The sequence below is a fragment of the Phodopus roborovskii genome, unplaced genomic scaffold (genome assembly GCF_943737965.1).
Source record: "Phodopus roborovskii unplaced genomic scaffold, PHOROB, whole genome shotgun sequence".
NCBI classification, from domain to species: Eukaryota; Metazoa; Chordata; class Mammalia; order Rodentia; family Cricetidae; genus Phodopus; species Phodopus roborovskii.
The window spans coordinates 28,861,653-28,889,586 of record NW_026125281.1 but is presented as its reverse complement, the minus strand read 5'-3'; positions in this window follow the sequence as shown (position 1 = coordinate 28,889,586).

Below are 27,934 nucleotides of genomic sequence, written 5' to 3'. Positions count from 1 at the left end.
CAGGAAAAGATTTCAATGACTTATATATACCTAGTTTATTGGTATATACAGCAAGTATATTTGTGTATGACAGCTTCATAGGGACAATATAACATCAAGATGGTTATACATGGGGGATATTCTGACTAACCAGTCTATAATGGATTCATGAAATAAATAATTCCTGAATCACATTTATTTATATTTGTGAACAGCAAAGTGCTGGTAGATATATCTGATTGTGGTTCTCTATGAAGCTTCAGAAAGACAGCAAATGTTTATCAGAAGTGAACTCTCAGGGGATTAGGGAGTCTGTTGTGTTCTGTGACTTGGTTGAGTAGGCAAGTGGAAGATATTGTGAATCTACTCTTGGAAAATGGCCATTACATATTAATTTAAAGAAATATTTACTAAGTTATTGTGTATCAGGTATTGTTTTAGGTGTTTTCAGGACAATAACAAAAATACAGATATGTCCTCATACAGCTTATGGGATGGCAGAAGACAGAGACAAGCAAAAATGATTTTTTTTTGTGTGCTAACTGGAGTGATAATGGCTAAAAGCAAAATTTGCCGAGAAAACAGATTGGTCCTGTAGGTAGCAGAAGTCATCTATGTGTGGGCTGGAGAAAGGCCTGGGGACTCTGGCCTTCACTCTTCTACTGGGAATTTTGGGTCTGGAAGCACCCAGCATCTCCTGCAGTTCTAGAAACAACTATTGCTGCTGTTTTCTCAGAATGCTCTTGTAATACTTCTACTCTACTCACTATACTAAAATCCTAGTGTGATGTCACCTGCTTGGTGTAGAACAGCATAAATGTGTAGGCATGCCATTTGAAAGTAGCCTGTAGACACCGCTAGACTTTATTTGGTGTCTCTTAAACAGGAAGCCTGGGGTAGAGATATGACTCAGTTAAGAGCACTCTTGGGCATAAACCCAAAGAATGCTCAATCATACTGCATGGACACTTGCTCAACAATGTTCATAGAAGCATTATTCATAATATCCAGAACCTGGAAACATCTAGATGCTCCTCAGCTAAAGAATGGATAAAGAAAATGTGGTAATTTACATAATGGAGTACTATTCAGCCATAAAAAACAAGGGCACCATGAAATTTGCAGGCAAATGGATGAACTAGAAAAAGCCATCCTGAGTGAGGTAACCCAGACTCAGAAAGACAAATATTGTATGTATTCACTCATAAAAGGTTATTAAATGTAAAACAAAGGATAACCAGACTAAAATCCACAGCTCCAGACAAGTTAGGTAACAAGGAGAACTCTAAGAGGGACACATGGATCGTCCTGGGAAGGGGAATTAGATGAAACCTCCCCGGTAAACTGGGGGAAAAGGAGGTGATGGTTGGTTGGGGGAGGGATGTAGTGGAAGGGCAGTGAAAGATACTGTTATAGGGAGAGTCACTATGGGGTTAGGGAGAAGCCTGATGTAGGGAAATTCCCAGGAATCCTCAAGGATGACCCCAGCTAAGACTCCTAGCAATAGTGGACAGGGTGCCTGAATGGGCCTTCCTTTGTAATTCAGATTGCTGAATACCCCAACTATCAAGCACCAGGCTCAGCTCCAGGAATCAAGTCAAGAGGGAGGAGCATAGCCTGGTGCTTGGTTGTGGATCTCTGCATCTGGTTCCATCAATCACTTGTGAAGGCTCTATGATGATAGTTGGGGTATTCAGCAACCTGAAATACCATGATTGAGAAATCTGCAGAGACAGCTGAACCCAATTTGTGGGAACTCATGAGCTTTAGAAAAGCAGCCGTGGCACCTCGGTGGGACTGAACTAGGCCCTCCATATGTGTGAGACAGTTGTGAAGCTTGGGCTAGCTGAGGGGCTCTTGGCAGTAGGTAGGACAAGGATCTATCCCTGGTATATGAGCTAGCTTGTTGGAGCCCATTCCCTATGATGGTATGCCTTAATGCAGGGGGGGAGGGGCTTTGCCCTATGTCAACTTAATGTGCCAGGCTTTGTTGACTCCCCATGGAAGGCCTTATCCTTTGGGGAGTAAGTGGCGGGGAGTGGGGAGCAGGAGGAGGGCAGGGAGGGGGAACTGTGGTTGGGATGTAAAATGAAATTTTTAAAAAAAGGGGGAAAAAAGAGCACTGGCAACTCTTTTAGAGGACCTGGGTTAAATTCTTAGCACCCACTTAGTTGCTCACAGTTGTCTGTAACTCTAGTTTGAGGGGATATGACACCCTTTTCTGGCCTTTGATGTCACTGCACAGATGTGGTACACAGATATAATTAAATGTAAAACCCCTGTGCAATAAAGTAAAATAAGGGGGAAAAAGATGCTTATTCCTACGCAAATCACATCATTCTCTAAAAGGAACCCCCCCAAAAAAACTCAGTGAAACTCTCTAGTAACTAGGATACATTTTAAAATGCCCCTAATTGCTTTTAGAAGGTCTTCCTTCTTTCCTTTCCTTCCTTCCTCCTTCTCTCCCTCCTCCCCTTTCTTTCTTTCTTTCTTTCTTTCTTTCTTTCTTTCTTTCTTTCTTTCTTTCTTTCTTTCTATTTATTTATTTTTTGAGACAGGAGCTCACTATGTAGCTCTGGTCTCTGGGTAGCCTTGAAGACTGGTGGATGATTCTCTGTCTTGGCTGTTGGGTTTTTCCTGGAAGGCAAAGCACTTACAGAGCTTTATCATGATTGAGGCTTGACTCTGCAGCTTATCATTTAATCTGTAATCACCTTTTGGTAAAATTATTCTGATTTTAAACACAAGAACACAGAATTTGTAAGAAGTTATGCTACCTTGGTTGTTTCCCATACAGATAGCAGACATCCTTGGCTGACTCCAAAATGCAGTTTCCCCAAGCCTCTGCTCTGTCTACACAGCAGGAAGAGTGAGAAAATTTTCCCACAACTGACAGATGTTCCACCAAAGGTGCAGCATTTGTAATTTCTTGTAAGACTTGTGAACTGACAAAGTGGAGATCACAAATAGAAAACTCTTCAAAGCTAAGTGTGGGTGTGGCGGCTAGAGACAGGGGCTCTGTCTTCTGCCTGGGACCACTGTGTAGCTTCCCTAGACTCATCATCTCAAGACCCCTCTTTCTGGGTCTTGTATATGCTTCTTTTGTCAGTGTCACTGGGTTTCTCTCTGGTACCAAGTGGCTGGCTTCTCATCTTTTTCCTTTGATTTTGTCTGTAAGATCTTTGTTCCTACTCTTTCCCAACAGTCCTTGTAGAGTGGCATTTCTAAGATTTTACTTGGTGAATTGTTTTGGACTAGGAATTTGGGGAAAGAAAGTAAAGAATATAGAATTATTGGGAATTGTGGTTGTGGGAACTTCAGTGGGTATATAAAAATAAGTGGCTTATGGAATTAGTTATGTCAACCTAAAATTAATGACCAAGAACCATTTTGTATCACTACACAATAAAAAGGAGAAACCTGGGTGTAACAAGTACGGTTTTTCCTCCTCCCACCGCTGGTCTTGTCCCGCCACTGTGTCAGCCCCAAATAACACACAGAGACTCTGTATTTGATATTATGCTGTTGGCCAGTTACTACTTTCTTATCGGCTAGCTCTGTCTTAAGTATTAACCCATTTGTGTATTTCCATGTGGTCTTACCAAGAGCGGAAGAATGGCGGTTCTGTTCTCTCCAGGCTCTCCATGCTGACTCCTCCTTACTACTTCCTATTTCCTCCTTGTCTCCTAGTCCCTCCTATCTTCCTTTCCTATTAGCCAACAGTGATTTATTATTAACCAGTATGAGAAACATATATACATAATGGCATCTCCCATCATCTCCTCTTTTCTGTTTAAATAAAAAGGGTTTTAACCTTAACATAGCAAAATATATCACATAACAGTTATCAAATAAGAATCACAGTTAACACTATTTAGTCCATTAACATTTAGCAAGATTTAAGAAAATATTCCATCATCTATTCTATCTTTGTGTGTCTAAAGTATAAGTAACTTGTCTTTAAGCCTAACTAAGGAAAACTATAACCATAACTATCTGTCTTCAACTCCTTCAAAGACCACAGAAGGATAGTATATAAGCTCTAGAAATGACAGAGACAACTCACTGCCTGGTCACTCAAGGTTCTTTTGTAATCTTCCATCTTCAGCCCATAGGCCATAGTGTGTCTGCAGACTCTTCAGCAACACAGGAAACTTTAAACTGTCTTCTTGTATTGGCAGTTTATCAGTCACTTTTCTCTGTGTCCTGCAGAATGTCTCGCAGACTCTTCCATGAAGCAGGAACTCTGTAGCAATGTCCATCTTGAATCAGCAGTCACTTTTCTGTGGGTCCTGCATGTCCAGTTTATACAGCATAAAGTCAAACAGTCCAGACAAGAGCAGTATCTTGTCCAAATGGCTAGTCTTGCCATATTGGAAGCAAACTTCATAATGCATTTCTTCGATGTCCATCTTCCTTTCTGGTGCAGGTGGTATTACCAAGAGCAATTATGTCTCACTGTCACGAAAACCCTAAACCACTTTAAATGCCATATTCTGTAGGTCTTTGAAAGGTTTGAAGAATGCCTATTTATCTCAAATACATCTCTGTGTATCTTGAAAACCTAACTAACTTAACTCTAAGCTTTGACTATCATAGGTAATTATCTATAATCTGTACTACATTATACAATATGTTTCTGAATGAACTATATAAACACAATACCTAAACAAAAGGAGAAATATATACATCACAAAATCGACCTTAAATTGTATCAATAAATGAAAATCCATTACAAAACAAAGTATTCATATCTATACCATAATCCCCTTTTTACCTTTAAAAAGAATTGGCTGTGATCGTTAACCATTTATAACCAAATCCATTTAAATGAAAACAAACATTTATAAACAATATTTGGGAATTTGGGCGTCATTCTTTCCAAACTACTTCCTGCTGACAGGGGGCGCTGTCATGGGGGATCCTGAGAAGATGGCAGTAGTCTGCATGGCTGCCTTGTTCAAGCTGTTTTGAATGTTGGATCATCAGGAACTCTGTTTCAGGGGGCCTGGCTTGATCAAACCACATTAGTCTGGAAGGAATCCACAGCTTTTTATTTTCTGTGGAAACAAAAATAGAAATCCTTTTCCCAAGTAACTTGTCCTTAGACTTAAATTTTTGAGTCAAAGCATTTTTAAAATATATGAATTGAATTAATCCAGCAACATTTCCTTTATCAATTGTTGTTATTTTCTCAGTAGTCAAAGAATGCAGGGACAACACAATAGCATACAGTAACCAGATTCTCTCTGAGCTTTTCATCTTTATGTGGCTTTATTATTACTCTGTTTCTTTTACTTTTTATTTTTTGAGACAGGGTTTCTCTGTGTAACTCTTATTTGTCCTGGAATTCACTCTGCATACCAGGTTTACTTTGAAATCACAGAGATCTGCTTGCCTCTGTCTCCCGGGTGCTGGGATTAAAGGCGTGTGCCACTGCCACCCAGTTCCTCTTTGTCTCTTTAAAACCATTTTACTTTTTTTTCCATGTCTACATATATTTTAAAACACTCTGTAAACCTTTAGAGGTTTTTCTTAATATGAATCTGTCTTTACTGTAAATCATTATCTTTGTCTGGCCACAAGTCTTTATCTGTTAAACAACAACATTGTTAAAATGAAAGTCTTTGTTGTTTTTGCCGCAGTTATCAAAGATGGCGGCGGGTACCTTTACCGCCAACAATGGAGTAGAAGGGCATGATTTGAAAAACTTGAAAATGGCGCCCACGTGGCTAGTAAGAACTTCCACTTAAAGGTTAACAAAAGCTTCAAAAAGGGTTTTAGAAACAAAAGAACAAAGACAAACAAGCTTTCTTGGTAGCAGCATTTTTCTTGGTTGAACTCTACTTGCAGGAGACAAATATAGAAGACTGCTTGACCTTGCCAAGTCAGGGAAAGACAGCCATTCTATTTCCCTGCTGTTGTTGTGGTCTGTCAAGTTCTCTTGGCCTTAGCCAAATCTGGGTGTACCAACGTCGCTGTGAGACCTAGGGTGACTGTTCAGGTGGCTTGCTGTTTCTGTCCTTGCTGCACTTTTTGGAAGTTGTCCATCCGCATTTCCTGTCTACTCTAGTATTGTTAATTTCCTTCTCAGGTCTTGATGAGGTTGAAGATTAAACTATCACAACTATTATTCTCTCTTCCTAGTTAGATATATTAGGTACTAGACTTACGTTTTCCAGCTTAGGACAACTCTATTGTAAACTCCATTATGCTCTCACCCTAGGACTAGATATGTAGGTCATTTTGTTCTCGATTTTCCTTTTCTTGGAGCACACTTGTTATTCACTGTTTTGTATATAGTTTTGTATTAAGCCTAAATCTTTTCTTTAGACTAAAAGGGGAATTGTAGTGAGATAGTCCTTCTGTGGCACTGACCACGCCCATTGGGGGGTGGAGCCATGGGCGGAAGTGACCTGTGGAAGGAGGTCGGAGGGGGCCAGGAAGGCACTCTCTTTCTGGCATGACTCGGACAGGAGAGGATCGGGTTGAATTTCCTGGTGTTCATCTGTCTAGGTTGTAAGTTATTTCTCCCTGAATAAACATCTATTCGGCATATTTGTTTATCCTGATCCTTATTTACCACAATACCTGGGCATTGGTGCTGAATTGTTCTGCATTACTGCTATACACAAGTCCTTGCAGAAATGTAGAAACTTGTTCAAAATTGTGTCAGAAAAGGAACTTCCTACATTTTTAGCTATTTTGAGAAGACAAGACACAGTGCAGGCTGGCCTGAGAGGATTCAGTGGTCTGGTTTTGAGCTCACAATGATGGCAGCTCGTTCAATGTTTTATTAGAGAATGTCTTGAGGGTACGTTATCTCTCATAAATGATTGGCCTGAGAGAGTCCTTAGAAACATAACCTATTTCAAAATAGCAAAGCAATACCCAATTAAATAATCCCAATTTTGTACCTTACTGGCAGACTGACTGGAGAGGTAGGAGTAAGAGAGCTGTGATTTGTGTAGATGCCTAGAAAATCTGGAAGAGGGACAAACAAACCACCTGTGAACGGACTGCTCTGCCTATTCTGATGAACCTCTAACAGGAGATTGGCAGGGCATCTAAACAGAAAGTACATGTGTGGGGGCCATTTGGGGATTGTTGGACTTGGAAGAGTTAGGTTTGCTGTGGCTCATGGCAGGAAGCCGCCTCCGTCTCTCCCTGTTAATGCAGATGGTGCACAGAGGGGTTCCTGTTGACTCTTTGCAGCCTCATACGCATCAAAGACACGTTTTCTGTGCACACGTCCATTCTCTGCATGGAATAAGGTGCCTCAAGCAAAGCCAGAAAGACATTGATTATCCAAGCTATGACAAGTTCATTGGGTTTGGATGGGAAACTGCACACCCCAAATTCATTCCCACATAAATTTTTGTTTTCTTCTAGGCAAGAGTATCTTTAGACCTGGTTTCCTGGCTTAGTGGTTTTAGAGACTTAGATCTATTGGGGGAAAATTGACATGAAGTCTCTCCATCAAAGCTGACCCAATTCCTGGCTTTCTTAAAGAGTTGCAGAGGGAGGTTGACAATTAAGATTCCCAGAGTGTTAGGTCCTGATGGAGAATTACTAAGGATGACAACTGTTCTGGAGGAATTATGCTCCTCCCCCCTACCCATGTGTTGAAGTCCAAATCCCTGATACCTCAAAGTGTAACTTTATTTGGAGAGAGTCTTTAAAGGGAAAATGATGTTGCTATGATGGACTGTAATCCAGTATGAATGGTACCCTTATAAGAGGAGAAATCTGGAGCCATGGAGAGATGCTAGGAATCTGTACATAGAAAAGTCCATGTGAGGCCCGAATGAGACAGTGTCCATCTGAGGACCAAATGTCTAACTGATCCTAGAATATTAGCCCCCAGAACTATGGGGAGTAGTCTTCTGTTAAATAATCCAGTCTGGGGTATTTTGTCATCATAGCCCTAGAAAATAATAAAGAAGATTTTACCCAACTTCATAAAGGAGTATTTTCTTTGCAGATGGCTGGACAAATTCTACTCAGCATCTTATGAGCCTTGTTATATTTCTCTCTCTCTCTCTCCAATCTATCTATCTGTCTTCATCATCATCTATTATATCTGTCTGTCTATTTTAGGGTTTCACTATGTAGCTCCCCTGAAACTTAAACTCATTGTGTAGTTCAGGCTGCCCATATGTTTACAGTTACCTAGCCTCAATATTTTAAGTGCTGGGGGATTACAGGCATGCATCTACTTTATTAGTATTTTAAACTATGATATTATTATAAAGATGTTTCATCATAGAAAAATAAAAATATATAAAGTAGGTGGGACATTACAATAAATCTCCATGCACTAACCTCTCATCTCTGTGACCCATAAATCACAGTTTATCTGAAACATGCCTTGGCAAGATAACTTATGTAAAAAAGTTTGGTTTTCATTGAAATCAGGATCCATTCATATTCTATACATGGTCCTTAGAGATATGTGTCAAGTAATTTATAATTTACAGGCTTCCTTCACATTTGCTTTTTTCCCTATCGTTTATTGGTTGGATAACCTGCCCTGTCTATTTTATGTTGCCTATACTTGGCTGGTGTGACTCCAAGTTATGTCTTCCTCTCTGTATTTCTTATGAGTTTTGTAGTTGAATCTAGAGGTTTAATGAGATTCAAATTAAATTTCCTTTCTTTCTTTCTTTCTTCCTTCCTTTCTTTCTTTCTTTCTTTCTTTCTTTCTTTCTTTCTTTCTTTCTTTCTTTCTTTTTTAAATAAGACTTCTGGGGTGGATTGAATGAGACTGACCCCATAGGCTCACATATTTGAATTCTTGGTCACCAGGGAGTGTGTCTGTTTGAAAGGAGGTATGGCCTTGTTGGAGTAGGAGTGGCCTTTTCGGAGGAAGTGTGTCATTGGGTTGGGTTTAAGTTTTCAAATGCATGTGGTGGGTCAAGTCTCTGTCTCCTGCCTACAGATCAGGATGTAGTTCTCAGCTGTTGCTCCAGTGCCTTGCGTGCTGCCAGGCTCCTATAATAATGACCATGTACCAAACCTCTGAGACGATGAGCAAGACCCGAATTAAATGCTTTCCTTTGTAAGTCTTACCTTGATCATGGTGTCTCTTCAGAGCAATAGAACAGTGAGTAAGATGGAAGTTGGTACCAGGTCTGGGGTATTGCTGTGACACTATTAGGAGGTGTGGCCTTGTTGGAGTAGGTATGGCCTTGTCCAAGGAAGGGTGTCACTGGGCATGGGCTTTGAAATTTCAATGCTCAAACCAGGCCCAGTCTCTCTCTCTTCTTGTTGCCTGCAGATTCTGATGTAGAATTCTCAGCTACCTTTCCAGCACCATGTCTGCCTGTATCCCACCATCCCACCATGCTCCCCACCATAAGGATAATGAATTAACCTCCAATGTAAGCCACCCTCAATTACACGCTTTCTTTTAAAAGCGTTTCCGTGGTCATGGTGTCTCTTTATAGCAATAGAATGTTGACTAAGACAGTAGTATTTGTGCCATTGTATGCTGGACTTACGTGATCTAGTTTTTATTTTGACTTCACAGGGTATCACAGATTGCCATGAAGTCTCAGGGGAGACTTTGGACTTTTAAACAGTGTTGAAGCTGTGGTAGAATACAGAGACGTTTGAAGTTGGACTGACTGCATTTTTGTATTATGATACTGCTACAAGCCCCTGGGTGCTGGGGAGTGGAACATGGTGGTTTTAATGAGAATGTCCTCCATAGGCTCATATATTTGAATGCTTGGTCACCAGGGACCAAGGGTTTAGAAGGGTTTAGAAGAATTAGGAGGTGTGGCCTTGTAGGAGTAGGTGACCTTACTGGAGGATGTGTTACTGAGGGTTATAAAAGCCCATGCTAGGCCCTGTCACTCTCTTTTTCTCTGCCTACAGATCAGGATGTAGTTCTCAGCTGCTACTCCAGGACCACACAGGCTTCCAGGCTCCCACCATGTAATCACCATCTACTTACCCTCTGAAACTGGGAGCAAGCCCCAGTTAAATGCTTTCTTTCATACGAGTTTCCCGGGTCTCTTCCTGATAAATGCTTCCTCCTGTTAGGTTGGTATCAAATATCACATTCCTATGAAGTACCCTGTATTGTCCTACTTGGAAACAATCCTCTAAAATACTGTTCGCCTAAAATACTGTAACACATTCTGTCCTATGATTGATTGAGACATATCTCCTGATATGCAAAACCTTGTGGCTCTGGGTTTGATTAGAAAGAACTCCCAATCGTATAGATTTACTGTTCTGGGTTGGGATGTGACAGGAGTGGTCTGCAGTAGGGTACAGAGTGGTGATGTTATTGATTATTTTCCAGTAGTTATCCATAAAGATATCCCAGTACTCTATAAAGATGACCAATTTGGAGTATCATTAGATCTGGACATTGTATATATGCTTATAATTCCATCACTTAGACAAGTGAAAGAGGACCATGAGTTCAAGGCCAGCGTTAGCTACCTGAGACTGTCTCAAAACAAAAACAAAAACAAAAACAAAAATACCTCACAAAAACAAAGATCAAAATCAAAACCAACCGAAAGACCAAAACCAAAATGAACACAAAGAGTAGCATTAGTGATCGATAGATTTCAACTTATGAATGATGTTGAATACATTTCATCTTTGATTAGTGGGTCTTGGTGAGTAGGATTTTAGATTCTTTGGAAGTCCCTCTTGTAGTCTCAGAAAACTTCTGAGCTACATGTTTGGAAAAGACATTCTAGGCTTGAGTACATTTCTAGTCCTTACCCTGCATAGAGCCCTGAAATATTTGGGCTGCTAGGTTGGTCATTATTTTTATTATTGTTTTTAAGGCTCTTGGCAGTTTAACAACACCTTCTCTAAGTACTTCAGGAAGAGAAGTTTGTATTGTGAGCCCAGACAATGAAGGCACATACTCCACATTGCCATCTTAAAAATCTCTGTTCCTCAGAAAGGGCCAGGGCAGATGAATGCTGGGTGTCCCTTCTTTATTTGGCCTGTTATTCCAGACAAAATCCAATGGAAAGCGAGTAACATTATTTGCACTAGTGACCATCAATACAATCAGTTTGCTCTTTAATTTCTTTCAGAGAATTAGTTTGTGACTTTTATGTGCTGCATAGGCAAAAGTGTGATCATGTAGGAATAAGTTAATCCTCACACTTACTAAGAGACATTTGGAGTGTAGTGGTTAATATAGTCTGCCCACTGGAGAAATTTACTCTAAGGAGGAAACTGGTAATAGATTATTGACAAACACAGTGCAATAAGGACACGTTGATGCATAACACATGCAAACTGCTACCAATTCCCCAAGGAACGCAACTCTGCCTGGTCTAGGCCAGGAATTGGCCAGTGTATGACAGATGCATTGTTTCTGAAAGGATGATTAAGAGTTTCTCAAATGGAAGATTAGGGAAAGAGTTTCAGAGCAGGTGTTGTTGGCTACTCAGTGGTCATTCTGTTTCCTCCTTGCAGTAACAAATACTGGAAATACTGAATACTGTCACACAGTTTCTTATAGTTGGGACTGGTCATGTGATATCATTTCAGACAAGGAGACAGAAAGTCCAGTCTTCTTGATGTAAATGAAGCAGCTTCTGGAAAGGATGAACAGAGGTTTATTTCCTTATTTCCTCCTTGAGAATAAGGTATGCACATTTATGATTTGACACCGAGGAAGTCCCCTCATAATCATGAGATGACATGCCTGAGGACAGATAAGATAAACTACTATGGATGGCAGGTGGGAACTGAGTCAGGCAAACCTTACAGCCCCTTTATGAAAAGTGAAATTAGTTCATTTTTAACCTCTTGTTGATCAGAGATTCAGTTACTGAAAGCCACAGGTGACTTAAATGATTCAGCATGAAGACCAGTTTGTTGGCCACTGCATTTGCCAGGTAAGCTGAATCATTGCTGGGGCACATAGATGGAGACCACATTTTATATATACCCCTTCTCAGGCTTTCATCAGAGGGGCTTTACTTCCGTACTCTGCAAAGTAATTTGATGTCAGATTTGTGGATGTCTCAATCCTCTGCTGCCGAACATTTCATTTCCTGAAGCTCAAATTCTCTAACATGTCAAGATATTTCTGGGACAAACAGATTTTAGAGTTTCTCAAGTAGAAAGGGCTGGGGAGGTTGTCATCCTACATTGTGTCATTTTTGAAGGGTGAAAAGCTGTAAGGTTTAGAAATGATTTGGGTCTTTTGGTGAATATGTGCAGCACTCTGAGTAGCATGTGCTGCCTTACTCCTACTGTTCACAGCATAAGGTAAAATATTGATAAGCTAACCCAACCCTGCCATCCTGCTAAGAGGGAAGTAACAACAATGAATAAAATAATATGCAGTGTTTCTGTGATACAGTAAGCATTTATTAAACTCAAGGCACACTCTTCTAAGATCTTTAGAGCTGTTAAGCTTGGTATAAGCCAGCGTAAGCCCTGTTTCATAGCTGTGCATACTGGGGCACAGAAGCTGGAGTGATAGGCCCCATTCACATGGTTTTGTCAGTGGTGGACCTGGTTCAAATGCATGAAGTTTGGTTGCAGGGGCCGTGTTCTTAACCTCTGAATTCCTGTGCCTCCCACTGTGGATTTATATGTAAGAGAAAAGGCCACACAAAGCGTGCATTTAAGATATGGTTCATGGTTTGGTTTTCTGAAAGGATGTGGGGTGAGCTGCTTTTCTCGAACTCCCCAGGCCCTTGTAGTTTGTTATGACATTATTAATAACTGTCCTAACAATTGAGCCCTCTTCCTTAAGCTGTGCAGTGGCACAGCTGTGTAGGAAGATCAATTAGAGTTTAACAAAGAGATACTAATTGTTTATGGATGCATCCGGAAGAAAAGATTTCTGATGTTATTGTTATGGTTACTGAAGGCAATATGAAAGTGGTGGTGGATATTTATGATAATTTCATCTGGTATCCCTCTGCTAAATGTTCTTCCAGCTATAATTGACAGCAGACTCTCTACACAATCTTGTTTTGCTACCATCTTTGGATGTTGCTCTGCTGTATACACAGGGTGATCAGCTTTTTAAAGCTCAGAGACCAGTGAAAGTTCAGCTGCCCTTAAGGGAGATGGGAAAATATTGGATCAGGTCTTCTTGAAGGACTGCATTTTGTTTCTATTTGGAGAAGTGGGCTGTTTAGTTTTCATTTATTTATTTTTGATTGTTAGCTAATGATTGGGATGATATAAATTACATGGAATCTAATGGTGGAACAAATACTTTCAAAATGAAGCTGATGAGTACTTATTTATGTAAAAGTAATGTCATCTTTTATCTAGATTTATCAGAGCTGTTACACACACACACACACACACACACACACACACACACACACACACACACTAAAAAAACAACCCAGAGAAATTTGAAGCACTCAATTCCTAATGTGGTTATCCTAAGTTTAAGGCACAATAATAGTTTTGGGATCACTTCTAGCATCACAGTGACCTTGTATGTATGTTTAAATAAAGTTTCCCCCATTTAGGGCATCACTTTTCATTAGCAACGACTAATCGTATGACAAGAAAGGCATTAGATTTTTCTTCCTATTTCTCTCTCTGTCTTTCTCTGTCTCACTCTCCCTTCCTCCCTCCCTCCCTTCCTCCCTCCCTCTCTTTTTCACTCCCTCCCTTTCTCTTTCCCTCTCTCCCTCCCTCCCTCACTTTTTTGAGAGAGGGTCTCTCTGTTATGTAGCTCTGGCTGTCCTGCAATTCTAAAATCTGCCTGTGTCTGCCTTCCCAGTTTTGGGATTAAAGACTTGTAACACCACACCCAGCTGAAAAGGGTTAGATTTTCAACCACACCTGGATGCCTGGGCTCCATGCCTTTATTTCAGAGGTAATTGATGCAGCCATGCAAGAGCCATGGTGGTCATGTAAGGCATTTTCTAGATGTGTGTGTTTGTTTCCACTCCTTCACTTAAGTGAATTTACACTAAGATTAAGCTAGAGCTATGTATGTCTTCAGGAAGGGGGGCACTATTGGTACACTATAAGCATATAAATTACATTCATGACGAATTGTGGGTTAATTTCTTTCCTCTCAAGATGTATCCTTTACAAATAAGATCTTTGGTTTAGAGCATTTGTGTCATTCAAGACTTCTGTGGGCAAGTCATTCTTTATATGTGTACCTATGTGTGGAGATGTATCATCCTTTTCCTTATTGCAGGAACCTTCAAATCCAAATTAATTTTGTAAAATTATTTAATTTTTATCTTCTTACAAGCCTTAAATACTGGAGTTGGTTTGGGCTTACTTGGGATATCACAAAATACTGTCAGCAATTTAAAAACAGTATTCTGGGTGCAAGGCTTTTACCTCTCCAAGTCTGTGTCTTATTCTGTATTTCATTCTTTTTGAATTAACTATTTCCAATTGTTATATGTGTGTGCATTATGTGTGTGTTTGGGTATACATGCTATGGAGCACATGTAGAGGTCAGAGAACAACTGTAGAGTCAAATGCTTTACCCAATGAGCTATCTTACTGGCTCTGTATTGCAGTCTTGTCTTTATATTTTAAATATATGGCCTGCTGTAAATAGAAGCTGAAGGCATTGTCTGGTGTTGGCATTTGTTTTAAAATATGTTATCATGGGAATGTAAGAACATGCATGATTTTAGAGAAAAGATGATAATGAGCTCATACATAAACATCCTAAAACATCCTGGAACAAGCAAGATCATTGAATGAGAATTTATATGCATTAAAATTTAGTTCTTGGACAATTTTGGCAGATGTGTGCTCATATAATATGTTCAAAACATGGAATTATTCCATCTTCTTCTAAAGTTCCTTTGTGACCTCTTGTAGTGCATCCCCTGAGCACTGGTAACTAATTTCTCTTACTGTAATGTTGCCTTTTCCAGAATGTCATGTAAATGGCATCGAACAGTGTACAAGTTTTGAGTCTTACTTTTTTCCTTTAGCATAATACTTTTGAGAATCATCATGTATCAGTGGTTCATCCTTTTTTATGGTTGAGAAATGTTCCATTTCACTGGTAGATAATTGGTACCTGGACTCTTTCTAGATTTTTTGCAATAGTGAATACAGTTCCTACAGAGATTTATGTAATGATATTTGTATGAAAAATGTTTTGTTTTATGCTCATATGAATATGTTGCCATTGAGTTATGCTTAAATATACAACAAATGGCCAAATTCTTTTCCTTATCCTCTCCACCTACAACAATGAGTCTTAAATTTAAGACACAAAGCTGTGAAAACATTAGAGAATATAGAAAATTGTTTTAGAAGGTTGGACTGGGCAAGGATTTGCACCAACAAGACTCCAAAAGCAAAGAAACAAAAGCAAAAATAGTAAATAGTATTACAGAAAACTAAAAGCCTCCTCCACAAAGAAAATAATCAAAGGGGTAACCTGAAGAATGGGAGAAAATATTTGCTAAGCAGGTACCTAGAAGGGGGCTTTTAATATCCACGATATGTAAGGAACTCAATGACATAACCCAATTAAAATGTGAAATAACCCTACATAGATATTTTCTCAAAATAACCAACAGGTTCATGAAATAACATTCAGTGTTACGGTTACCAGAGCGATCACTTTATGTTAGTAAAAAAGACTAAAGAGCCTGAGTACTGGTGAAGGTGTACAGGAAAGGAAAGCCGTTTACTCTTGGTGAGAATATACATTTCTATAGCCATTATGGAAATTCGTATGAAATTCCACTAAAAATGAAATATAGAATTATCATATGATATAGCAATATCATATACCTAAAGAAAATCAAATTAACGTGTTCAAGATTTGTCTGCACACTGATAATTCTTTTTGAGAAATCCCGTTTATTTATTTAATTCTCTCTCTGTGTGCCCCACTCACGACACACACACACACACACACACACACACACACACACACACACACACACACACACACACACACGGAGGTGGGTGGATAGCTTCGGAGTCAATTTTCTCCTTCAGTCACATATGCAGCACCAGCAACCCAGGCACCAGGAGTCAGTGAGTAGCAGAGCCTGCTGGAGGCTCATTTAAGGACGTTAGACCCGCCTTTATACCCCCTCCCAGGTCCCATTGCCTCAGGCAGCTGACTCTGCTGCTTTGTCCTTTCCTCATTGGTGTCTCTCTGTCAGCCATCTCTGGGCATCCAGGCAGGCTTGGCTTGGGGAGGAAGTGCCTGCTGCGCATGCTCATGACGGCTTTGCAGCTTGGGTAGGCTGCCCGTAGTTTCTCCCATACAAGCTCAGACTGTCACAGAGTCTGTGGAAGCTGCCTTTACCTGCTGAGCTGCCCAGCCAGTATGTTGTGTTCTTCACACACTAGTCAAGTGCCAACAGGTGACAAGTCCACCCATTGATGAATGGGTGAAGAAAATGTGATACATTTAAAGTGGATGAAATCATTTCATCTGAGACAACCGGGTAGAAATAGAGGCCATTATATTAAATGAATTAAGCCACACACTGAAGGATAAGCATTGCACAGTGCTACTCATACATGGAATCTAAAAGACTTCATACAAGGAAATTGTCTATGCATCTTAAAAAGTCTGGAGAAAGTATCTTCAATGTACTTATGATGCCAATGGTAAATGTTTGAGGAAATAGACATATTTGGCTGAACTTAAATATAAAACATCACATTGGATCTCATGATTGTGTACAATTTTAATTTTTGTATATATGAGTTAAGAAAAGATGACTAGGGAGGCTACTAGCCACAAAAAGGACATAAAGCTATTTTTTTGTATTTTTGGTTGTGAGCCTAGCCTTTAACGGCTGAGCCATCTCTCCAGTCCTATTTTTTTTTTTTTTTTTTTTTTAGTTTTAACTCTATCATAATTTTTAATTTTTTTTTGTGGTTCTATGTAATGGACAGTGAGAGAGAAAACCCTAAGTGAAGCTCCTCTGCTTCAGAATGTCTGTTGTAATTGTTCAGTTCATTGAGAGGTATGGAGGGTTCAAGACTGCAAATTTCAGTGGCTTCCTTAAAGTACTGGGTGATGCTCTTATTGGTGTGTTAGTTAGAATAAAGCAATTGTACTGAATAAAAAGATAAAATTGAAAGGAAAAAAATTAAAGGGAAACAGAGCCTAGTTTTGTATAGCGCTTTACATCCTGCATTTTATGCTAGTTCTTTTCTTGCTGGCTTTCTGGGATCCTCTATGCAGTCTTGCTCTGAATAAAATCTCTTTTTACCTTTGTCTGATATGTACTACATCATCATCATCATCACTATTCTATTTATAATAATAATTATTATTATCATTGAGTCTTTGTTCTGTCTAGGGCATTTGGTACAACACTGGGTAGGAGAGAGAAATTTGGATGTCATTTCTGATCTTAGTAGAGAGTCTTGGCCGCTGCCAACATTTCTAATACTCATTCACAGAGCTCCAGTCAAAGAAGGAGGTGAATAAGGGAGTCTTTCTTCCAGGGCTCATACTGGATGTTAAAGCACCCCGGAAACACGCATTTCCAAAAGCCTTTCAAGTGTACTGTCTACCTCATCCTTATAGGCCTGGTAAAACCGAAGTGAGCAGAATGAAGATGAACTTCCACTTCTCACGCTTTTCCAGAATCTGGTGCGAGGATTGCTCAGCTCTTCACTTCCAGTGTGCAGCGGAAGTGCTTTGCAAGAAGCAAGTGAGGCCTATCTGGTTGGCCTTTGTGGAGATACCAATCTGTGTGTTATCTGGGCAAAGGTGTAGAAATTATGCTTAAATATCTCCAGCTAGCTTGCTGTGTACTTGGAGACTGTGCTTAAGGATCCACAGTGAAGAGAAATTTCATTCTCAAAACAAAGAGCCCTAGCATGTTACCTCTCACCTCCCTCCCTGTTAATGCTAGTTCTGAATGCCACCTCTCTAACACTTACAAATAAACTTACTAGAAATTTCTGGACAACGATGGCATTTTAATTTCTTTTTTTTCTTTTTCTTTCTTTTTCTTTTTCTTTTTCTTTTCTTTTTTTTCTTTTAGGCCAAATAGATGTTTATTCAGGGAAAATAACTTACAACAGATGAACACCAGTAGGTTTCTGATCCCAAGGATGCTTCCGATGCAAGCAAGAGAGCTGGGCGGGTGGGGTGGGGGGTGGAGGGGAGCACCTACTTCCCCCAGGTAACATCCACCCCTGTTCCCACCCCCAATGGGCGTGGCCTGTGCCACAGGTCGGGACAAAGTGAATATCTCACTACAGGAATGAAAAATAATGCTGTCTCCAGAACACAACACTGTGACTGACTGCATTCTTGATCCCACAGCATCAATGATTGACTGGCATAAACCTGTGCAAGATCCGGCTGTTAACAACTGTCAGAGGGATTAGAAAGGCTCATGACCCCTCCCGACAACCTGTGGGCAGATAATGGTAGCTGGGGAGGGCCTGTGAATTCTATAGATCCTTGAGGATATATAGACTGTTAAAGGTCCCTAGGGGAGTGAACATCTATAACCAACTCTAATGAAATTCACTGGCTTATCAATAAATGAATAAATAAATATGAGTGTGCCATAAAAGTAGAACACAGACTAGGTGGGATGAGGAAAGGGAATCAGGGACAGAGGAGAATAGGAGAAGATAATTAGGGTGATTTTTTAAAAATAATAATTAATGAAAAAGCCAGCTGGTGGTGGCGCATGCCTTTAATCCCAGTACAAGGATGGCAGAGGCAGGTAAATCTCTGAGTTCAAGACCAGCCTGGTCTACAAAGTTAGTTCCATGTAAGCCAGGACTACACAGAGAAATCCTGTCTCAAAAAAGACTAAAACAACAACAACAACAACAGCAATACAATGACCCCCAAGAAGACTAGGTAGACACTAAGTAGCTCTGCATAAGGAAGGAAGAATGCAAAAATATTAGATAACACAGTTGTGGTCTTTTCCTCCTCAGCCCCTGAGCCTGTCTCCTTGATTTCCTCACAATCATATCAGACTTTTTAGTTCTTCAGATATTTCCAGTTTTTCCCACCTTTGGGTCCTGTTCAGTCCTTCCATGGCAAGCTTTTCTGTGGATATTTGCCTGCCCCTCTCCTTCTTACTAATGGATCTGGCATTTTAGTTTCTTACTGGTGGCAGCTAAATGGTGTTGCATTTTTAATCTCACAGATTTCCTCCACTTACTCTGTTTTGATTATTTTGTTTAAGGTACTTAAAGATGCAGTAGCTGCCACCAAAAAGCTTGCCCCAGCATGGATGATAACTCATGAAGGTTGTATCACTGGATTCTACTGTGTGAATTGTAGGTTGCTACAGCATAGACAATTCCTTCCCACGGGGAGGGACCATATACTGCTTATAATCTTGGGTGGCAGTGGTGGGGCAAGGGGGAGGGAGCTTGTAAGCTTTGTGAACCTCCTGAGCCTTGCACATATCCTGTGAGTTTTATGAGCCTCTTGAGTAAAAGGGAATATTTTCTGTCTGGAGTAAATGGCTACCCCAAACCCAAAACTTAGGTTAAGATTTGACTTTTTCTTGCAATTTCAAGTAGCTCTATTTTAAGGGACCTATAAATAGCACCAACTTCTCTGCCAACATGTTGAATAAATTAAAACAAGATAGCAGGTGAAAGAGGACAAATCATCACCATCGTAATTAATAAAGACTATCCACTCATCTGTCAGCAGATGTAATGTGTGCATTACTGAACATTCATGGCAAAAAGATTTATCCATGAGAGCTCAGGAAGAACCAGCTTGGAGTGGAAGGAAGGCTTCTTTCCTAGAACAGCATAATGGAATTCTTTTAGTGCATGTTCCCTTGAAACTCTGTAAATCTAAGCACCTTTACCCTCAAGTCATCTGAGCTCACAGGTAGATGTTTGTATAGTTTGTAGAGTTGTATACTTTGTATAGTTGTTTTCTTTAACCTGTTGTACAATGTACCTTAGTGTTCATGTTATCACACATTGCCCATAATGCTCAGTGGTCTTGATGAGTTTTTAGGCAGATTGAGCTGGATTGAGCCCTGTGTGAAGCAGTGTGCTTAGTGGTACAGCATCTGTGCTAATGTGGGGACCTTGCTTCAGTTCTCAGCATTTGAGGTTGCAGTTTCTCTCAGTGCAGTCCTGATCAGCCAGTGGCCTGAAAAATACCTCTGCAAATCTTTTTCTTCCTGTGAATGAACAGAAATCCATCTGTGGTTATGTGCTGGTCCATAAGGCTTACTTATATCCCACGGATGTTTGTTTAAGTGACAGTTAAATGGGAGGGGCAGTATCTATATTTTTTTTTTGTGCAATTGTGTGTCATAGATTTATATAAATGTAATATGAAGAGTTCTGGTCAGGCACAGTTAATGACAGATTTGATCAGCAAATATTAGTATGGAGATCAGCAAATTAGACATTTGTACTAGTCAGAGTGATTAAGATACAGTAACAAATTATCCTGAAATCTCCTTTCCCCCCTTTTATTAGAAATAATAATGTTCTCATTTGATATGTCCTGATAATAGTTCTCCTCCTTAAATTCATCTCCTCTGTATCTGTACCCCTTCTGTCTCTCATTAGAAAAGAACAGGCTTCTAAGAGCTAAGACTCAATCATGACAAAATAAAATAGAATAAGATGAAGCAAAAACTGTCATATTGAAGATAGATGCAGAAACCAACAGGAGGAAGAGAGTCCCAAGAGCAGGCACACGAGTCAGAGACCCACTTGTTCTCATAGTTAGGAGTCCCATAAAAATACTGTTAATAGTTATAATACATAAACAGAGGACTTCATGTACACCCATGGAGGCCCTGTGTTTGCTGCTGCTTCTGTCTCTGTGAATTCAGACATGCTTTTCTTAGTTGATTCAGAAGGGCTTGTTTTCCCAGTGTCCTCCATCCCTTCTCCTCTTATGATCTTGCCACCTCCTCTTCTACAGGATTCCCTGAGTTCTGAGAGGAGAGATTTGATGGACACCTCCAATTTAGACTCTCTGTTTAGATAATGTCTGGTTGTGGATGCACTGATCTATGAGTATAGATGAATATCATTAGAAACTATTTTATTGATTCTTTTTGACCAGCATTCTTTGGCTTTACCCTAGATCTCTGGACTATTTAATCTCTGGTTCTTTTTCTTTTTTTTTTTTGATATTGTTTTAAAGCTTAAACTTGAAACAAGCTTGTTTTACATGCCAATCCTAGTTCCTGCACACCCCCCATCCTCCCTTGTTCCCCCACCAACCCCCATCCCATCCCATTTCTGCTCCACAGGGAGGGTGTGAGGCCTTCCATGGGGAGTCTTCAAAGTCTATCATATCATTTAGAGCAGGGTCCAAGCCCTCCCCCATCTGTCTATACTGACAGAGTATCTCTCTATGTGGGATGGGCTCCCAAAATCCATTCCTGTACTAGGGATAAATATTGATCCACTACCAGAGGCCCCATAGACTTCCCAGTCCTCCTAACTGACACCCACATTCAGGGGGTCTGGGTCAGTTCTATACTAGGTTCCCAGATATCAGACTGGAGTCCATGAGCTCCACCTTGTTCAGGTCTGTAAGGAGTAAGGTTTTTCCTGCCACCAGTCTTGTCCCGCTTCCACTCCAGCTCCAATTAACACAGAGACTCTGTATTTGATATAATGCTGTTGGCAAGGTACTAGTTTTTTTTATCAGCTAGCTCTGTCTTAAGTATTAATCCATTTCTGTTGATCTATGTATTTTCATGTGGTCTCCTTACCGGGGAGTTGGTCAGGTGTCTGGTCTCCCTGGTCTCTCCATGCTGACTCCTCCTCACTACTTCCTCTTTCCTCCTTGTCTCCTCGTCCCTCCTATCTTCCTTTCCTATTGGCCAACAGTGCTTTATTCATTAACCAGTATGAGAAACATATACAGAATGACATCTCCCATTATCTCCTCTTTTCTGTCTAAATAAAAAGAAGGGTTTAACCTTAACATAGCAAAATATATAACACAACAGTTATCAAATAAGAATCACAGTTAACAATATTTAGTCCATTAATATTTAGTAAGATTTAAGAAAATATTCCATCATGTATTCTATCTTTGTGAGTCTAAAGTTCTATATGTAACTTTAATCCTAACTAAGGAAAATTATACCATAACTATCTGTCTTCAACTCCTTCAAAGACCACAGAAGGATAGTATATAAATTCTAGAAATGACAGAGACATCTTGCCTTGTCAGTCACCTGAAGTTCTTTTGTAATCTTTCATCTTTAGTCCATAGGCCATAGTATGTCTGGCAGACTCTTTAGCAAAGCAGGAAACTTTAAACTGTCTTCTTGTATTGGCAGTTTGTCATTTTTCTTTGTGCCCGGCAGACTGTCTGGCAGACTCTTCCATGGATCAGGAATTTTATAGCAATGTTCATCTTGAATCAGTAATCACTTTTCTGTGGGTTCTGTATGTCCAGTTTATACAGCATAAAGTCAAACAGTCTAGACAAGAGTAGTATCTTGTCCAAATGGCTAGTCTTGCCATATTGGAAGTAAACTCCGTAACGAGTTTCTTTAATGTCCATCTTTCTTTCTGACGTAGGTGGTGTTGCCAAGAGCAATTATGTCTCACTGTCAAGGAAAACCTTAAGCCATTTTAAATGCCATATTCTGTAGGTCTTTGAAAGGTTTGAAGAATTCCTTTCTATCTCAAATACATCTCTGTGTATCTTGAAAAACTTAACTAACTTAACTCTAAGCTTTGACTATCATAGGTAATTATCTATAATCTGTATTACATTATACATTACATTTCTAACTGAGCTATATAAACACAATACCTAAACAAGAGAAGAAATCTCCCATCACAGGTCAGCAATTTCTATGCGTTTCTCCAGCCTGGTCTTGACCCCTTTGCTCATCACTCCTCCCTCTTTGCAACTGGATTCCGGGAGTTTGGCTCAGTGTTAAGCTGTGGGTGTCTGCTTCTGCTTCCTAATCTTTGGTTCTTGGTTACACAAGCAGTGTAAACTAGGGATTCCTTCTCAAAGAGTGGTCCATAAGTAAAACCAGACATTGGTTGGCTACTCACACAAGTTCTGTGTCACCATTATCCTAGCATATTTTGCAGGCAGGACAGATTGTAGGTCAAAGGTATTGCTGGCTGGGTTGGTGTCCATATTTCTTTTTTAGTAGTTTGCAGAGTGCCTTCCTGTACCAAAGAGACTACAATGTAGGATTGAAGGCTTTATTTAGGTACCAGCTCAACTTCCTCATGCTCAATGGGTTGTTGTGTGGGTATTAATATTGGTAATGGTGTCTAGCTGTACATTTTGGGAGAGCAATGTTTTGTATTAGCAATAGTCAGGGTTGTTTGGGGATTTCCATGGGACACCCTTGGCCAACAACTCAATTGAATGCAACTCTGTTTCACCACTGAAAGCCTTGCCTGGCAACAAGAGATGGCCAGCTGAGACTCCTTCTGCAGGAGTCCTAGATCTAGATTCCATTACTAGGAGTTCTCATTAGGATCATCATAAATTCCAGGTTTCCACATCACTTTCCAAATGTCCCCAGTCCCAGCCATCTCTCTTCACATGCTCTTTCCACACCACCTCTGCCCTCCACTTGATCTCCCCAACCCTCTCCTGTTCCTGCCCACCCCTGTCCACCCATAAAATCTATTCTATCTTGTCCTCTAAGGAAGACCCATATGTTCCCCCTAGATCCTCACTCTTTACCTAACCTCTCTGGGTTTACAGACTATATCTTGGTTATGATTTACCTAATGGCTAATGTGCACTTATTTTTTGGGGTCTGTGCTATCACACTCAGGATGATTTTATTCTAGTTCTATCCATTTGCCCGAAAATCTCGTGATGTCACTTTTTTAAAGAGCTGAGTAATACTCCATTGTGTAAATGTATCACATTTTCTTTATCAATTAATTTGTCGTGGGATATTTAGGATGTCTCCAGTTTCTGGCTATTATGAATAATACCACAGTGAACACAGTTGAACAAATGTCCTTATAGTAGGATGGAGTGTTTTTTGGGTATATGCCCAAGAGTGGTATACCTAGTCTTTAGGTAGATTGATTCCCAATTTTTTGAGAAGTCACCATATTGATTTCCATAGTGACTATACGAATTTGTACTCCCACAAGTAGTGGAGTTTTCCTCCTTGCCTTTCATCCTCTCCAGCATGAGCTGTCACTTGTGTTATCGATCTTAGCCATTCTGACAGTTGTATGATGGAATCTCAAAATAGTTTTGATTTGTTTTTCCCTGATGCTTAAGCAAGTTGAACATTTCACTGTTTACCAGCCATTTGAAATTCTTCTATTGAGGACTGTCTGCTTAGTGTGAAGATCTGATTTCTAGATCCTATGAGGTGTCAGGAAGAACTGACATCCATAGATCATCCTTTGACCATGCAATCTTGCATCTCCCTCTTCCTCTCCCTCTCCCCCCTCTCTCGCTCTCCATCCTCCCCACAGTCTATCTCCCTTCTTCTGTCTACCCTCCCTCTCTACTTTCCTCCCTCCCTTCCCCCTCCAAGCTTTCTCTCTATGAGACGAGGCTTTCAGTCTGTTGACATGGTGAATGATGTTGACATTGATCAGCTTTTTAATGTTGAACCAGCTCTGTAGGCATAGATAGACTTCATTTCCTATTCTACTAGTTTCCTAGTTTGCATGTGTTATGCCAAGTTCACAAGATCTCAAATAGACCACCAATGAGTTGACTCTATGATGAAAAAAGCAAAGGTTTCTTTAATAATAATGAGTTTACTGTATTAACTTGGGTCTTCCATTAATCCAACACAGTGGGTAGAGCAAGAAGGACCAGAGGGACCATGGGACAGGGAATTTATTGGGGTAGACCAAGGGGAGTGTCTGGGATCTGCAACAGTCTCAGGATTGATGCCCCTCTGGGCTTGGACAACCTGTCCTGTGTTGGTTGGTCAACTAGTTGCTATGGCCTAAAGGCCCTCCCATGGTGGTTTCTATGCTCTGTATGCCACTTTACAATAAAATACATCCAGAGCCCCTTAGCTATTTTCTGATTGGTTCCTTGCCACATGGAGGGTATCTGGTTTCCTAGTAACTGGGTTAGGTCAGAAGCTCAGCACATGTTGCTGAGTCAGAAGCCTACCTCTTGCTGGTTCTTTTTGCATCCTGTCATGGCTGCAAAAGCAGGGGGCTGGGTGAGGGTCTAGTCCTTTCAATTGTTAGTTCTAACACTTATGTGTAATCTTTAAAATTTTCCATATATAATACCACACCATCTGAAACAGAGGTGATTTTCCTTCTTCCTTTGCAATTTGAATGACTTTGTACTATTTCTTGACTCAGTGCTCTGGCTAAGTGTTGTGTGACTTTTCCTGGGGGGACATTAACGGATATCTATTTACCATAAACAGGTGCCATGAACAGAACAAATAAAAAATTCCTCCCTGAGTCTAGCTTGATGAACCAATGGGTTTATTGCAGTTAATGTACGGCATCATGGGTGTCTCAGGAAAAGTTACATCACAGAAAAGCCCACCACAGCCTGGATGATGATGCAAGTAAGCTGCATCCCTGGAGATCCCTGCACAACTTACAGGCAGCTTTACTGGTCAGCATCTTCCCCATAAACTGCATACTGCTTTTATAATCTTGGGAAGTCATGATTCTAAGCCTCTTGAATCTACGAGTGGCACCTTTCCAGAAGGAATGTTTTAATTTGGAAGCAGTAACTACATAACCTTAGACTGTCCTAGGCTATGCTGAATGGAAGTTGAGAAAATGGGCATCCAGATCTTGCCTTGGTCACAGTGGAAGAGCTTTTAGTCTTTTGTTGAGTATTATGTTCACTGTGGACTTTTCACATACAGCTTTAATGAAGTTTCTTAGCCATTTTTATTTCTCCTTTTGAGAATACTCTGTTGAGATTCATAGCTTATTTTTCATTTGGGTCATTTGCTCTCTGGACTCTGTTTTCTGAGTTCTTTATACAGTCTGGATACCAGTAATTTGCCAGAAGCACATTTGGTAAAGATTCTTCTCCACTCTGTGGGCCTCTTGTTTACCCAGTTGTTTCCCTTGCTATACAGAAGCTTTTGATGCCACACTTGTCCTTAATATCTGGTCAAACGGAGTATGGTACAGTAAGTCCTTTTCTACACCATATCATGTAGGGAACTGCTTATGTTTTCTTCCAGTAGTTTTAATGTTCGAGGTTTGACGTTGAAGTTTTTGATCCATTTGGAGTCAGTTTTTGTGCAGGGTGATAAACAGGACTCTAATTTCATTTTTCTATATGTGGGCTTCCATTTTGCCCAGTACAGATGAAGATGCAGTCGTTTTTCCTACTGTACATGTATTGCCTCTTTGTCCAATATCAGGCGACTGTAGTTATGAGTTCTCTTGTTTGGATTTTCTGTTTTATTCCACTGGGCTATATGTTTATCTTTGTGTCAGTCCATACAGTTTTCATCACTATAGGTCTGTAATGGCTTTTGAAATCTGGAATGGTGATCTCTTCAAGATTACTCCTTTTACCCAGGGTTGCTTTGGCTATCTGGTGCCTTTTGGTTTCATGTGAATTTTTGGTGTTCTTTTTATATTTCTGAAAGCTGTTCTATTTACATAGCAATCATTTTCTCTTTTCTATACTCTGGCAGAGGTGAAATAGTTCACAAGTCTTTTTTTTTTTTTTTCTATTGTTGTTGGAGTTTGCCATTCTTTATAATCTGGTTACCTTTGCTTTACCTCCTCTATCCTTAAAAGTTACAATTTTAGATGCTATCCATATTCAGTATGGGAATGTCTTCTTTCATGTTTCTATATTCTGACCAAAACTCAAAACATCACTGATTTCTCTAATGCTTCACTCATTCTGCAAATATTATTGTGTTTATATTGTTGAATTCAAAGTGGTATAAAGTGGTAAATAAAGAGAAAAATGATTTGTAGATAAAATTAACAGTAATCAATGTTAGTTTATATAAAAAATGGGAAAACTGGGGACCCCACAGAAGACAAAGGGAAGGCTGTTGCTGTCAGTGAGAAAGCTGTAGCTAGGTGGAGAGTCTGGGATGGGAGCTATAACAAAATAAGTCAGTTTTGGAGGTGGGAGACTGCCATGACAATGTGTGTGGTTTAGCTATGGGAGGGGGTATCTGTGGATTTGAAGAGAAACAGGTCACTGGGGTTAGGAAAATAAGAAAATAGGGCCATTGTTTGTGACTCACTCAAGGGGTACTGAAATCACTATTGTACCATATAGAGGAAGAAGGGGTTAGGGAGAGTAAGCCAGGAGCTAACACCCCTTTCGGAACAAATGGATTGGAAAGAGTTGATAGCGACAGAGTTGAATTCTTTGTATTTCAGAGAGTTTGCAAGGACAGTGAACTGATGATCTATAGATGACAGTTAAGGACAATGCTTCACCCTCTTTCTCCCTTGTTCTGTGTGGTCTGGAGAGTGAACACAGTCATGCTTTGGGTCTTGAGTGACTTTATTAGTACAGAGAAGCCAAGTAAGAGAATAGGCAGCAAGCAATCAACAAATAGAAGAACATCACTAAACCTGGTACTGAAAATGTTCAGGCAGCCAGTGGGAGCTAAGAAGCTCAAGATTGGCAGGTGTGTGTGTGTGTGAGTGTGTATGTGTGTGTGTGTGTGTGTGTGTGTGTGTGTGTGTGTGTGTGCGTGTGTGTGTGCGTGTGTGTGTAGAATAGTATTCTCTGGGTGACTGGAGAAGTTGAGGCAGTCAGTGGGACTTCCCTATTAGGCTTTCTCTGTGTGGCTGAATTTCCCGTGGCTGAATTTCCACACTGTCTCTCTGCTGCAGGCAATTTTATTTATATCCAGGGATAAACAGCAGCAGTGACATCTGTTGGAAGTGGTTTACCTTTTGGCTGTATTCAAGGTGAGGGTGTTTTCACTCATAGGCTTTTTTGTCCTTTTCATCCCCTGTCAAAGAGGTGCATGTGTGTGCATGTGCGTACGTGGGGCACAGTTCAACTCCAAATGACGGGCCTTGAGGGACACTTTGAGACAAACACTCTTGGATA